We start from the raw sequence: 12,547 nt of genomic DNA on the forward strand, positions 1-12,547 counted from the left end.
GGTTAAGGTTATTCAATCTAATCTTAAAACCGCTCAGTCTAGACAAAAGAGTTATGCAGATAAGAGGAGAAAACCTCTGCAATTCCAGATAGGAGATTTTGTCTATCTCCGAATATCACCAACCAAAGGCGTCCAACGCTTTGGCATAAAGGGGAAGTTAGCACCTCGGTATGTCGGACCCTTTGAAATTCTTGATGTTTGTGGCCCAGTGGCTTACAGACTTCGTCTTCCATCTCAATGGACGGCTATTCACGATATCTTTCACATCTCTCAACTTAAGAAGTGTGTCAAAGTACCCACAGAAATCGTTGAGACAGGTGCCCTTGAGATTGAACCTGATTTGTCGTACATCGAACAACCTCTTCGAATTCTGGATACTAAGGAAAGATTCACCAGAAGAAGGGCAGTTAAGATGTACAAGATCTTGTGGGATCATCACACCGAAGAAGAAGCGACTTGGGAGACTGAGTCTTATCTTCAACGGAATTTTCCCGATTTTCTTCAAGCCAATCCCCAAATCTAATTATCCAATTCTGTTCAGCTTCGGAATCTCGGGACGAGATTCTTTTTAAGGCGGGAAGGCTGTGATATCCAGGTAGTTAATCAAATAGATACTAAGTTTAGGTGTAATATATGTAAGCAGGATATAGTGTATACAAGTGTACAAAGCAATAAGGGTACATTTGTAAATTATAAGTCTTATAAATTTTCATGTGCAAGTATGTGAAAATGATCCTAAGTGTCAAATTTCAGATGGTTATAGAAAGGAAAAGAGCAAAAGATAAATAAACACTAAGGGAAATAGGCTTAATATGAAATTAAGGACCTTTATGTAATTATTACAAACATATAAGGATTTACATGTGAAATGGTAAAAGATAAAAGTAAAACTCAGTTTTACCTAAGGACTAAAGTGTAAAAAGAACTAGTAATGATGACTGCAGGAAAACTTGCAAAAAGACCCTAAGCATTAAAGCAAATTGTTTGAATTACAAGACAAAGCGTATAATTTGAATGGTGCTCTAAAGTTTAAAATAAAACTTTATTCTTTGAGATTTTGAACTTGAACCTTAAAGCAATCTTGTAGAATTTAAAATTCTCTACAACTTTCATGTAGAGCACTTTTCCATTTAACCTTTGTAGCAGTGAGAAAACTTTACTTTACAAAGGAATCCCTGGAAATTTCTAAAATTACGAATCAGTCCTTCTGACTCCTGTCTACCTTCTTCCTCCTCTGGCACCTCTGCTTCTCCTCTGCTCCGTTCTGCTTCTGCCGCTCACCGCCGGCGCAGCGCCCGAGCTCCACCTCCAGCTGCTACTCGTGCACACGCGTCGCTGGAATGCCTTCTCACCGCCCTAGCCCTTCCCCGTTGTCTCCTTCCTCGTGCGCCACCTCGCCATTCTCCTGCCGCGGGCTGCCAGCACCACTGGCCACGGCGCCCTTCTGCTCCTCCACCGCCGGGCCTCAGTAGCTACCTCCAACCGCAATGTTGCCTCTCTTCTCACTCATTTACTTCCTGGTAATCCATACAAAGCAACTCGGTTTGTTTCTGTGCGTGGATCAACAGCCGCCGCCCCACCTCCATTGCCGCCGCCCTCTGCTCCACGTCGAGCTCCCCCTTCCGACCTCTCTCTCCCTGAGTTGAGCCTCGGAATCGGGTCCCCTTCTCGCCCTAGATCTCCTAGACCACACACCATTCCCATTCCCCACCCGAGCTCGCCGGAATTCGAGCCGCCGCTCGCCGGAGCTACTGCTCCCGTGGGCAGCTCGCCACCGGCCATCTCCAACCTCCCCGAGACCCTCTACAGGTAGCCGTTGACTCACTGGTGCTTCCTCTCCCCTTGCCCCTCGCCGCCGACCCCGAGGATCGCCGGATTTTGGCCGGCACAGAGCTCTCCCCGCCGGCCATGGCAGCAGGGACCCGATTGCAAGCAATCTAATTCTGTTAGGGTCCTTTATGTAAAGTTTCAGTCCCTTTCTCTATTTCAAACCAGTGAAGTTCTAAAATGTGTAAGAATTCGTAGAAAAATCAGAAAAATACGAAATTAGTTGGGTTAGAAACCTTATGAGGAGCTCTGTAACTTTTATTTTATAACCATGCTATGAAAGTGCAAAGTTTCTTCTGTATTTTAAATGCTAGTAAAAGGATGCATTAATTAAATCTTGTGATCCATAGCCTTGTTGCTGTTAGTTTTTGGAGCATGTGTGGTAGGTAATGTAAGTAGCTCTGTATAAATTTTTGAGGCCTAGATCAGCCCTCTAAGCTAGAGTATTTGGTTACTTTTGTTATGAGTTAACAAAAGCTTGGCAATTTAATTTTAGAAGTATCTATGCATATTTAAGGATGAAATTTTTACTATAGTCTAGTCTTTATGAGTGTGATATAACATAAAAATTAAAGAAGCAGAAACCTAATATAACTTAAGTTATAAGTTTTAAACTTAGATTGCAAGATAAGTCATAAATAATAATTGGAATGCATGAAAATTTATGGAACTTTTCTAGAATACTAGACTTAAGTAGTTAATGATGTTCTTAAATTGTGAACCCTAATTGTTGTATAAAAACCCTAGTTTTAGTATAAAATTCCAATTACAATTATATCTTGAAATTTTAATGTTAACCTTAATTAGTTTTGAGGCTTAGAACCTTTAGAGTAAAAATTACAATAAAACCCACCCATGATAATTTTCATAAATATTAATTATTTATCTTAATTTAAGATTTGGTTAATTAATTCAAGTTAACCATAATTAAGTAAAAACCTAAAGTTAATTACAAAGTTTAACTAATAAGATATAGGAATTACTAAGGGGTGTAGTGTATTTAGGATAATCAGATACACTACCTAATAAAGTTAAATTAAATGTTTAAGATAACCCACCCCGGCTGCCTAACGAGACTAATTAGTTTAATTAGTACTCGATAAATGACTGCCCAGTACAGGGTAGTTAGATTGTCGTCGTAATGTAATTTTCTTTAAGTTAGATTGCAACTTTATTGTGAATTAAATATAAAATAAATGTATTCCATGATTTATAACTCTGCATCTCATATAGACTCGACCACGCTCGCTGACGGGGATTATCAGCTGATCCCGGAACAAGAAGGAGGTTATTCTGAAGACCCCGGGACTCTCGTCGCGGATTTCTCTGAAGCCCCGAACCAAGGTTCGGAAGAAACTAGTTTGACTAACCCCAACCCTGCTAGCGAAGGCAAGCCCCGGACATAACCCCTACCTTATTACACTGCAACTTATATTACTTATATATATATCTCTTTATGCATTAGGTTCTTAGGAGTTGTTTGAAAACTTAGTTGCATTATTCCAGGAACCTATGTAATGAACACCAGAACTTGAGTCCGACTAGCTGCTCTGCTTATAAGACCGGTAGAAGTCGAGTGATTTCCTGTCACTCGCGCGATATAGGCATTGTAATGTTTACATTCCTGTTGTCACTATAAGGATGCTGGACGGGAGTTTTATGAGGTATCATGGTCAAGATGATACCCCGTCTGTGTTGATGAATTTGTTAAGGTCGCAGTGTGTGGTAGCGGTGGCTAAGCGTTTGAAAGTACTAGCCACATGCCGTGAAATATGGTAAGCGGTAAGCCTAGTAACCAATCGGCTCGAGGAGTGGACATACCCCCCACCACATGTATTTGCTTCTTTTGGTTACTTTGTTCGACGTGCAGGCATATGTGTTGCTGGGCAACCAGGAGTACGGGTTTTGTAGTCGCGCTACAGACGTACGTCCTGCACTTTTGTAGTGCGTATGACCTGCAGTCGCTTGTGGTGGCACTGATCCACGAGTCGGAATGAAAGGCAAACGGTTGCTTCGGAACGACCCTGTGGCGTTCCAAGCGTGTGTGTTAGGTTTACCTTGCAAGGGTTGAATCTCGATTCAGAATCGTCCGCCTCTCACGATGTATGAGACTGCTTATCCCCTTTATCACATAGAGTAACAAGAGCAATTATGTGATTATTAAAGATGATGTTTGAGTAAAGATTCTACCATGTTTGGATAGCTATAGGTGCTTACCTAGAATGATTAAACAACTAGAACTTGAAAGCTAAAAATTGAAAATAAGGATCTACTCTTTGTTGCTTTTCAGCTGAAAACCCTACCCAAAGCTAAAAGCCATCATGAGTCTAGTTATGGGCTAAGATATACCCAATTCCGGGTAAGTCTTGCTGAGTATTAGTATACTCAGCCTTGCTTTGTTGATTTAATTCAGGTAACCCTTCTGAGGAGCCCGCATTCATTACACCATGGCCTTACCCTTTGCCTGATGGTTGGTCCGTGGAATGGGATCCGTCCCCGGCCAACACAGACTCCGCCGAGTGATATTATGCCAGGGCTAGCATAATATCTGTAATGACGTCGTGTATATTAACTACGCTTTTCAAACTCCGCTGCTTTAACCAGAAACTTGAACTTGTGTTGTAATAAACTCTCCTCAGTGAGAACAAATGTTATTTTGTATATTTTTGTAATATAACTGCCTGTGGTGTAAATTATTTTGGCATTGTATCTCTGGACTCACCTTCGTGTGAGGTACCTTGTTGGATCCTGCGTTCGGTGGTTCATCGGGACGTTACCCGACAGACCAATAGTTTTATACCGTTTGAAGTGCGAGGTAGCCCTTCATTGAGGACTCGCGTACTTGAGCCGGTATAATTCAGGTTGGTTCTGCCACACGGGGCGTGCCTTCTTCTGGGGCGGGGAGTGTGAGTAATCCTTGCTCGCTGTTCTCCGGGTTCCCATTTGCCAAGGGTTGCGCAGCACCATCTCTTTTCATGGCGGTAGCCGAACCTTCGGGGTTCTCGTATGGGGCTGGTGAGTTGCCGAAGAGTGGTCCCCATCCTATGACGGGTGTCCCGAGCAAAACATGGTCCTCTCCAATTGCCAGGACTGGTGTTCCACTTTGGGTCCATTCTTGCATGCGCCGGTCTCGGGCCTGCCTGAGGCTCTCTTGGGCGACTGCTTCGCTGCTGACCGCGGCTGCGGCCCTTGCCTCGGCTTGGGCTGCTCGGATCTGCTGCAGCCTTACTGCGAGCTCTGCTTGCTCGGCTCGATGGGTCTGCTCTCTCGGAAGGTTGGCTTGCTCATCGAAGAGTTGGTCCAAGGCGGCTAGATAAGTAGTCACTTGGTACAGAGGACCTTCTTCCTGGCGACGTCGTTCCAGACTTCTCATGCGTGCTTCCCAAACTGGGGTTCTGACGGCTGGCGGAAAGAACCTTACCGGTGTGGCGGCGAGGTGTCCTTCAAAAATCCGGCATAAATAACGGAGTGCTTTTCTAACGGTCAAGGGGTAGGTGTCTTGGTGCCTAAACCCTGTGGCAGTCACTCGCCATGGCTGGATGTCGGGGTAGCGGTTGCTCCTGGCGATGACTAGGATCACCCTGCAGCGGAGGGTACCATGGTGTTCGTACTCTCTGCTGTAGTACCTTGGGCGTTCCGTAACGCCAAGGCTTTCCAGGGCGTCGATCAAAAGGCTGGGAAAGCTAGGTGCAGCTTGGCAATTGCCCTAGGTCCATTCTTCCTCAGCCATCTGAAACAAGGACAGAGTAAACAATCTAGCACAGGTACAAAAGGGAGTAGATAACATTTATTTTTGCAACATGGGGGTACAGTTCCATGGATACGCGGTTATTAGGGTAGGGTTCTAGCTTGAAGTGCTACTCCTATCATGGGGATTCTTCCTCGACTCTGATAGGGCGCTTCTTTATTGGGAGGCACATCGCCTCATCTTCGGTCTGAGTACCTTTATCCCAATGGGTCTCCTCGGGCTCCTCCTCTTCTTCCTCTATCCATCCTCCTATTCCTCTGCGGTTTTCGTACTCTTGCATCTGGGCTTGGAGGGCGGCTAAGGAATACTCGGCGCGCACAGCTCTTATCTGTTGTTCTTCCAGTTCCTGGGTTGCCTTTTCTACCCCATGGATTAGCTGCTTCAGTTGTGCCACTTGCTCGCGGTAGAGCGCATCCAGGCCGGTAAGGTAGATGGACAGGTGGGAGACCGTATCTTCTAGGTCCTCTTCTTCTCTTCCGAGTCTTCTCATCTGGGCAATCCAAGTGCGTCCCCTTCCTTCAGTAGGTGGGAAAAATCCCATAGGGGTCCGTTGAAGATGGTGCTTGTAGATCACACGCAATCGTCGCAGGGCTTTATGGGCGGCCTTTCGGTAGGTGTCAGGGAAGCGAAAGCCAGAGGTGGAGATAAACCAGGGGTCCACGTCAGGGTAGCGGGTGCTTTTTCCTACAAAGACCATCATGTCGCACCGAAGGGTGCCCTTGGAGGTGTATTCTTGGTAGGCATACTCTGGCGGTTCCATGACTCCGATGCGTTCCAGGCTGAGTATTAATAACTTGGGAAGGCCAGGCTCTGCGTGGCAGATTCCGTCAACCCATCCGTTGTCAGCCATCTGGAACAGGGCAAGAACCAGTGGTGAGTGTTTGTGCGGAAAAGAGCTAAGTCAGAACAAGTCCTAGGGCCTGAAAAAGGGTCTCGCTTCTAGGGTCATGTCCTACGGCCAGCCTACGGCTCTGATACCACCTGAAGCGTCCCTCAATTAGGGAAGACTTAAAAGTGATGCTTTATCAGTTCCAGGAGGCTGATAACACTTTTATTACATCAGATGGTACATCACCGTACAGCTCTACGCGGTAATGGGCAGTGAAGCGCCACTATCGCGAGGATTACAACTAAAACCCACACTACTACACTAGCTACGAAAAGAGGGTCATCAGAGTCTTGCGCCATGCGGAGTTCCAGCGGTGGCCTTAACCACAGGCAAGACTGGGTGCAGGACGAAACCCTACTCGATGTCTTCGGGGATGTAGTCTGGATCTTCCACTGTAAAAGTAAGAATGGGGTGAGTACAAACATACTCAGCAAGTCCAATCACACCCACGGAGGGGTTATAACAGAAATCAATGCACAGGACAGTACAAGAATAAGGTTAGGGTTAATTTATGGAAAACTCGGTTATATGCAAAGGTTCGTTTAAAGCAATTTTCAAAACAAGTTTTTAAGTATCAAAGAGCACCTAGTGTTGATCCACACAGGATCTAGGTTTTAGGCTGCTACCGGACTTCCCGTCCGCCGTAGCACACGGCACAACTGCCGGACACTTTCCAAACAACCCACACCAGTCCAACCATTCCCGGAGAGAAACACTAGTTATGTGACCACACCATAACTTGGCCAATACCGTGGGCACGGCTATTCGAATAGATTTTAACTCTGCAGAGGTGTGCAACTTTACCCACAGGTGGGGTACCACAGCACGAACACCTTAGTGTCTGTGCAGATCCCAACAAAGCATTACCCACCTTAGCTAGACCTAACTAGCCACCACGGGATCCATCAAGGAGTCATTCGACCTATCTCCGAGGTTTAACCGGGGCATAAGTCACACAGAGCTTATCCCTTCTCCTTGATCACCCGTTGCTCTCAGCTCTCCTGATGGCCATCAGACTAACTAGTGGGATTTATGCTAAGCCGTTGCCCATACAACGGTCAAGTGGTTTGCACGACAGGAAGCTAGGTGAGATGACACATCAACTCGGTCCTTAGGGGTGACAAGATGGATATCTCCCTTCCTCGCTCTACCACACAGGTACGAGCACACCAACGGCAATTCACTCAGAAATGCCATCCATCCCGTCTGACTCATCTTTCAAAACCACATTTTATCCCTTCCCACACACACAAATTTCCTTTATAAAACCAGGTGGTCAAGGTATGGTTGTCACAAACAAGGGCAGCTATCCTACCATGTTTTCAGCAAGCAAAACCATGCAATTTTATAAAACAGGCCACTGGGTTGCATTTATAAAAACTAGAAAAGAAACATGCATCAAAGGGCGGGATCGAACTTGCCATCATCAAACCCTTGCGGAAGATCCTGATCGAAGCACCGTCTCTCGGGTTCGGGGTCGTAGCACTGGTCCTCGTTCGCTTGATCACAGTCGGGACCTTCCTCGTTCACTCCGTGTCCTACGACGCAAACAAACAAGCACACAATCAATCGAAAGAACTAAAGCTTTTGAACTTGTATTGGGAATAATTTAGTGACGGAGATAGAGTTAATATTTTTGGGTGGTGTCGTAATGGCATGGTTGGAACTATACTAGAAAGGGCGTGGTAAAGTTTCAGGTCGATCGGAGCTCGTTTGGCGCATAAAATGACGAGGTGAAGGGGGGTTCAGGAGTTAAACAAGGTTCAGGGACTTATTCGTAAACAATTATGCTATAGAAAGGACTTGACTATAATTTCCAGAACTATTTTGGGGTATGTTAGAAAGGTGTAGGGGTTTATTTGATATTAGGTTTACACGGCGGGGGTTGTTTTCCTAATTAACTAAGAGCGGAAGGGCCTGTAGATAAAAGTGGCACAGGGGGGGTTCTTTTGGAAAAACAAAGGAAAGCCAGGGGGTTTTGTGGCAGACAGCCACCTTCTTCCTCCTTTCCCCACGGGAAACAGAGGAGGGGAAGGTGGGGCGCCGGCGGCGGCCAATCCGCCCGGCCCAGAGCCCGGCGCCGGCCGTGGAGAGAGGGGAGAGGAGGAGGGAGGTGAGGGGGTCCGTTCCCCGGCCTCACCTCGAGCCGGGGCGGTGTGTGGGAGCGGGGCGACGGCGGGCGGCGAGCGGCGGCCGGGTTGTGGGCGGCGGCAGCGCTGCGGCTTGGGGAAAGGGCGCGCGGTGGCGAGGGCGGTGGTGGTGGCCGAGAGCTGCGCGGAGGTCCTATTTATAGGCCGGGGAAGGCGGTGGAGGGGTGGCCGCGGCGGTGGCCGGTGCGAAGCACCATTAATGGCGCTTCGGCCGTTTGTTGGCGTCGCGACGTGGCGTGGCGGCGAGGGCGCCGGGCATTGCACGTGGGGGAGGGTTGGGTGCCGTGCGGCACAGGGTAGGGAAACGACGGTGCGCGCGGCGGGGCGGGACGCGGCAGCGGCGGGCGGCTCGGCGTCGCGGGTCCGGGCGCGCGCGTGCGCGCACGGCGCGGCGTGGCGCGGGCCAGGGGTGTGGTGCGGGCGACGGGCGGCACGGCGCGGCGCACGGCCACGCGTTGCGCATGCGCGTGCGTCGCGGCACGGCCGGGCAGAGCAGGCGCACGGCCGGCCAGTGCTCGGGTGCGTGGCAGGGAAAGAAAGGAAAGAGAGAAGGGAGGAGGAAAGAAGAAGGAAGGAAAGAAAAGGAAAAAGGGAAGAAAGGAAAAGAAAGAAAGAAAGAAAGAGAAAGAGGGATTGGGGAAAAAGAAAAGAAAAGAAATGGGAGAGAGAAAAAGGGGAAAAGAAGAAGGAGGGAGAGAGAGGGGCGCGTCGGCGCCGATCGCGGCGGCGACCGCGGCCGGTCGGCCACGCGCGCGCGTCATTCGCGCGCTGCGCGAGGAGAAAAGAATCGCGCCGGCGCTGATCGCGGAAAGGCGGTCGCTCGTGGTCGTCGGCCGCCGAGCGGTGCGGGATGGGATAGCGGCGAGGAAAAAGAGGGTACGGTTATTGGAAAAGGGGTTGGGGCTAGGGTTTTGACGACGAACAGTTTTTAAACGAAGCACTCTAGCGCGTGATTTAATTCGGTGAATTTTCAGGGCGTTACAATGGGTATCAAGAAAAGGAGAGAAAATGGATTCGGGTCTTCTGCGCTGACTTTCGCTAGGATGTTCCCCCCTTCGGTATAAACTCAGTAGCAGCCGCTACATTAGGGTTTAGGTTTTGTTTAGCGTTTTCCATGAGAAACAGATCTCTTTCATTGTAACTGTGATGTCGAGTCCTTTTGTTGTGAATCAGGGCTGCCATTCTTGTTCTACACCACTGTGACGATTAGTCCTTTTGTGATTAGAGCTGGTTGATAACCAACGGAGCAGCGGTGTAACGGTTGTAGGGGTTCGAATCGTGACTGACTAGAAATCCAAATCGCCAACATCGTGACTCCACCAATCAAATTTGCCATATCTATCGGAAGATCGGGCCATTGCTACATCACACTGGCTTCCTTTGTGCAGAGATCAATGTGAACTCCGTGGAGAGCTGAGCTGATGACATCATGGGGGCGGAATCCATAGGCGAATAGAAGGCTATCTTCCAAAAATTTGGCGGGACTCATACGAATCATGTGTTCCAGGCCTTCAGGATCGAGGCCCCGCAACATGTCGCTGCTATAAGGCATCGGGAAGCCGAAGAAAGGCAAAAAAAAGAAAAAAGAAAAAAAATCCAAGGGAGGAAAATTGCGGTTTCCGCTGACGGTGGTAGTGCTTTGGCCACTACAACCTTAGAACAAAAGAAAAGGAAACTTGGCACGAGGGCTGGGGGTTGTCCCATGTTGCGTCCATCCTGTTTGGGTCCTATTCACCCTTGAAGGCTACTGGGGACTCCGAGCATGGTGGTGACGAAGAAGCGAGCCCCCTTGCTGCCTCACCGGTGTCAAGCGTGCCTCCCCTTCGCTTGTGCTGAAAGTTGCCACCTCTAGTTCCAACGGACCTCCTGGTCTGGATGTCAGCGACCGTGAAGCTGAGAGTGATGACAACGGCGGCAGGAATGTTGTTGTCATTGGCTTGCCGGTCGGAGGTGCAGGGGCTGGCGCCCTTATCATCACCAAAACGGTTCTGAGCCCTTGCAAGGCGCCGACTGGCTCTCATATCTCCTCAAGCTTGTCATCTTCGTCTAGCGGCAGTGAGAAGATGATCAAGAGAATATGCTTGGAGGTGATTAGGAGAGAAATGAGGTTAAGGCCGTGGCCATCCCTCATGCCACAACAAAAACTAATTCTGATGAAGCTCCTTCCAGCCCCTTTGAGAGTAGCATCTACTTCGTTAGCAAAGAAGATCCTGCTATTGCAGCTGTCGAGCTTGGTGCTTCGGCAGCCAAGTTAATCGGCGGTAATACTATTTGTAGCTTCCATTTTCAAAGCCGAGACCAAGAGCATGAATCTAGTCCCAGGCCGGGGCTTCATTCTACTTTCCTTTGATGGAAAAAGAGTTGATGAAGACTGGTGTGCCCAACATGCTCCAATGCACGCAGGATCTGGCCCTGAAGTCCTTTGTGGCTTCGCGTTGCACCACTCACCAACTTGACATTGAAGCCTCTTCCAGCTCTCGGGTGTCAGACTTGGAGGAAAAAGTTGCTGCTCTGGAGCGAGAGAAACTTGAGCTCCAAAAATCCTGCGAAACTAAGGACACCCAACTCACTGCCATCCATGCTGAAGCTGATGCCACCCTTGCACGCAACAAGAAAGATTCTAATGACTTGGCTAAAATACAAGTTCGTGCTGAAATGGCCGAAGCCCGAGCTAGGAAAGTTGAAAAGAAGCACAACAAATCTCAAGAACTCTTTCACCGGTACCGGAGGGCCTTCACAACTGGCATTGGCTATCTTTGGGAAGAAGTGCCTCGCCTCCTGTCCTCTTATGGGCTGACTGCTCCAGATCTACCTGGTCCTGCTGATGTGGAGATTATGTGGTTCTTCAGATGGCTTCGGTCATGTCCTTCCATGGTGGAATCTGGAAGCCGCCTTCACGGGGATCTGTGTGCCATGGTTGTGGCTCATACCCTGGCCACTTCGGTTTGCAGCCTTCTATCTGGCAACACGAGCTCTTCGTCTGGCATCACGAAGGCCCACCTCCGCCAGCTACGCGAGGTCACTTTTGAATGGCCCTCGGAAGAAGATGTCCTGCCGAAGAGATTATCTCCTCTACCAAAGAATATTGCCAAAAACTTCATTGAAACTTTCTACAAAGAGAAAGGGGTTTCCCTCATGCAACACGAAGGCCTTCGGCTAAAAGAACACATATGCGGCCTGGCCTTCGTCGTTTCCGCCGAATTTAGATTTTGCTTCTAATGATTTTCCCTTTTACGCAGGTGCAACTGAAGGCAGAAACATATGCGAGTGGGGTGGTGTATGGTGCCCAGCCGTCCAGCTCAGTCGTTCCTATTTTCGAGGACCCTTTGGACGCCGCTCCAACAAAGGTACGATCGATTGTGCCACGAAATGTAGCGAGACCGAAGAGACCAATGCTGGCGACGATGTGGCAAAGGCCGGAGAGGTGTGAGGGGACCGCTATTTGAACAAGTGATTTGTGGGCTTGTAATATATTACTTTTGGATACTAACACCTTCAACCCTGCGCAGGACCTTGCGGTGGAACCTGCGTGGGTTACCAAAGGTATCATTCCCATGAGAATGAACCGTGGTGACTTTTTTATTACTGGTGAACATGGTCAAAATTTCACTCGACGTCCCCCTCAGTTATCTTCAGGGAATTCTAGGATATCGAGCTTCGTTTGTATGAAAAATGTAATGCCGTTGCAAAAGAGTTCTTCACTGAGTTCCAACATGACCTTGTTCGTCACGCCAAGATTTTGTCCGACTGCACCCTTCGCCGGGACATCCGAAGGATCCGATGCAGTTTCAGTGTTCCATACGTTCCCCCGAAGGGCTTAAGGAACCGAAGCCGAAACCCATGAACCCGAATGCGAGCCCCTGCAATTCATGCATCATGTTCCCAAGTGATCGAGAGAAGAAGCAATTACATCTCCTGATCGTGCGTTATCTT

The sequence above is a fragment of the Panicum hallii genome, chromosome 8 (genome assembly GCF_002211085.1).
Source record: "Panicum hallii strain FIL2 chromosome 8, PHallii_v3.1, whole genome shotgun sequence".
Taxonomy (NCBI): Eukaryota; Viridiplantae; Streptophyta; class Magnoliopsida; order Poales; family Poaceae; genus Panicum; species Panicum hallii.